The sequence below is a fragment of the Gadus morhua genome, chromosome 18 (genome assembly GCF_902167405.1).
Source record: "Gadus morhua chromosome 18, gadMor3.0, whole genome shotgun sequence".
NCBI classification, from domain to species: Eukaryota; Metazoa; Chordata; class Actinopteri; order Gadiformes; family Gadidae; genus Gadus; species Gadus morhua.
This window is the reverse complement of record NC_044065.1, coordinates 2617860-2621066: the sequence shown is the minus strand read 5'-3', so window position 1 is coordinate 2621066 and position 3207 is coordinate 2617860.

Here is a 3207-nt window from a genome sequence, read left to right as displayed (position 1 = left end):
CCTCTTGGTACAACGTTGTTAAATTATTGCGATGACACAAATCTCAAGGGAGCTCCTTCATTCAGCTGCTAGTGCGAGGGCGCGCGGGAGACGACGGCCTCTGCCTGGCTAAATAATGCGCTAGAGAGAGAGTGTGATAGAAGAACAGACAGATAGACAGAGGAGGGAGGGAGGGGGACAGGACGAGGGAGCGAGGCAGACAGGGGAGGTAGGAGAGAGAGCGATGGGAACAGATAGGAAAGAAATTAAGATTATGTTATGTTTGGATACTTTGTTATCTCCACTAGCAGACCGACGGGGCTTACTTGCCTTCCTCTTCTCGGTAATTTGTGATCGGCCGTTTCTCCCCATTTTTCGAGAAGCCAGACGTAGCCACCGCTGCCGTGCCTCTACCCTCTGACAGGTCCCACGCTGAAGGTGTCTCTACCCAAGAGAAATCTCTTCATGATGTGAGCGTTTTAAAGATCAACCACACCCACGAGAACGGAGGTGAGGATGCCTTTTGGTGCCTTGGTGGGTGGGTGGGGGCTGGCAGGAAGAGGAAGTGTTTGGTGTAAGGTCGCCAAATCAAAAGAAGAAGAAGAAGAATCAGGAGACGAAGACGAAGAAGAAGAAGAAGAAGAAGAAGAAGAAGAAGAAGAAGAAGAAGAAGAAGAAGAAGAAGAAGAAGAAGAGGATGAAGAAGAAGATGAAGAAGAAGAAGACGAAGATGACGACGACGATGAATACAAAGTAAACCAGAACAACAGAAAGGAATAAATGAGTTTATTGGCTTGATGTGATTAAACAACAAACAATCAGGTCGGCCGAGGCAGGAGCCTGTTTTGCGTAATTGGATTACTAATGGAACACAAATGAATTCTTTGTTATTGCAGCCACGGACAGAGCTGCAAAGTAGATGGAAATGACTGTTGGCATGTGAATGGTATTGGTGGTGGAGGTGGTGAAGGAGGTAGAGGATGTGGTGGTGGTGGTAGGGTAGCCTCTATTCAGACACGACGGGTACATTGTTGGAGAGGAAAAATCACCTCATCAAATCTGGCAATCCTTCCCCAAAGTTATGATTCATTAAAAATTGTCAGGATGAGTGACTGTTCGGTCGCACCAGTGCTGCACCTTTATGCCTGGTTCCGGGCACTGCAGTGTGGTGTCTTATTCATGTCTCAGGCTGGATTCTACCCTGGTTCTGCTAATGGAAACCATATATTTAGTTGATGGCCGCGGTGGACCATTTTAAGCGGCGGAAGATCCCAACATCCACATTGGTCTGGAACTACCGTCCTGGAAATACAACAAATCAGTTCCCAAATTTCCTATAAAAAGCCAACAACGTTATACGAAGGACGGCTGTAGTGGAAGGAGAGGCAGCGGTCTGTGTGTGGATGGACGCCTCCCAGTGGAGTTTGAGTTATTTTGTGTCTCCCTGTCTCCCTCCCTCTGTCCCGATATTCAATGAAATTAAAAAAGAGCTTTACTGGCATGGCAAATAAATATTTACATTGCCTTTTAGAAACAGTTAAAAAATAAAGCAGAAGATTAAGAACAATATCGATTTCAGTGTATTTTTTTTTTAAAGTGCACGGCAAAAAAGATTGAAGTAATGGTCAGGGATTGAATCCAACTCCATCTCCCTCTCTGTTGTTGTTCCTGAAGACAGAAAGAGAGAGAGAGCAGGAGAGAGAGAGAGAGAGAGAGAGAGAGAGAGAGAGAGAGAGAGAGAGAGAGAGAGAGAAGGAGAGAGAGAGAGAGAGAGAGAGAGAGAGAGAGAGAGAGAGAGAGAAGGAGAGAGAGAGAGAGAGAGAGAGAGAGAGAGAGAGAGAGAGAGAGAGAGAGAGAGAGAGAGAGAGAAAGAGAGAGAGAGAGAGGGAGAGAGAGAGAGAGAGCGCGGGCAAGAGAGCGATAGAGAGAGAGAGAGAGAGAGAGAGAGAGAGAGAGACATGTCTACCTGGCTGGAACGCAACCTTCACCTCCTCCCCCCCCTTCCTATAGCACTCTTAATATAACGTCCCTTTCGATCGATCGTCCACCACACTCCCTTCTGTCAATCAGGCAGTCTGTCTTAATGCAAGAGAGAGAGAGGGACAGCGGGAGAGAGAGAGAGAGAGAGAGAGAGAGAGATGGAAAAAGAGAAGACTCGAAGCAAAACATACACACCGTTAAATTGACTTTGGTGAGAAGCACAGATAAACCTTGCTAAACTCTTCTAATATGGGTGATCATCTCAAAATAGTAAAAAAAAAAAAAAAAAATGGAAATGAAAATGAATTCCCTTCATTGCGGTATCACACTATGTCTGAACACAATAACATCAGTCAGAGCGGTGCACAGCGTGGGAGCCTTCGGTCGCTATATGTGATTGTTTTAGAGTGCATTGTGTGTGTCTCAGCAGCGGGGTGCAAAGCGTTTAGAGGCTTGTTACGGGACGGAGCGTAAACCATCTCTCACTCCCACCATCACCCCAGCACAGCGCTATCTAACAGGCTATCTGGTGTTTACATGCACCTCACGCTGGGCACATTACGCAGTGGCGCAAACCCTCCGAAGAGCTGTTACTCCTAAACCCAGATATCTGTATTCGAGTTCATTACCGTGGAGCCAAAGTTTCACCAGAATTAGCCTGGATTCCACCAATCAACTCGCCAAAATGGACTTTTATTCAATAAGGGCCCGGTAACTTTTTGGGAGGTAATGAACTGGTGAGTGTTCACCACATTAGGGTTGAACAGCACCCTCGGGGGTGCCATCACAGACCGGGCTCTCTTTGTGTGGTGTGGTTGTTGGGGAAAGGGGAACAGAGAGATGGCTCCATCTGAGGGAGGCTATAAGCTTGAAGAGCACACCATAATAACATTCATTTGTAAAAGCCATTAACCGAGTGTGCAGAAAACCTTAGCCCAATCAAGAACTTATCATTTTATAAATATTTGAAGAGTATCTTATTAATCTCTCGGGAAGATTGTTGCGGAGCGATGTCGTTATTAGAGTGTTCACAATCGGAAACTGAATCTTCCAATATTTCACTAAGACTAATGAAGTTAGCTCAACATTTAAGCCGGTAAATCAATATTCTAGTTATTGTGCCGGTTCCGCGGGCTGTATTTTCTGTTGTTCATCATCATTTATTCTCATTTAAGTCTCTTTGACGGTTCATCTTTGAATGCCTTGGCAGTCACCCTAAATTGTGGATTTTAGCAAAAGCTTCCGTAT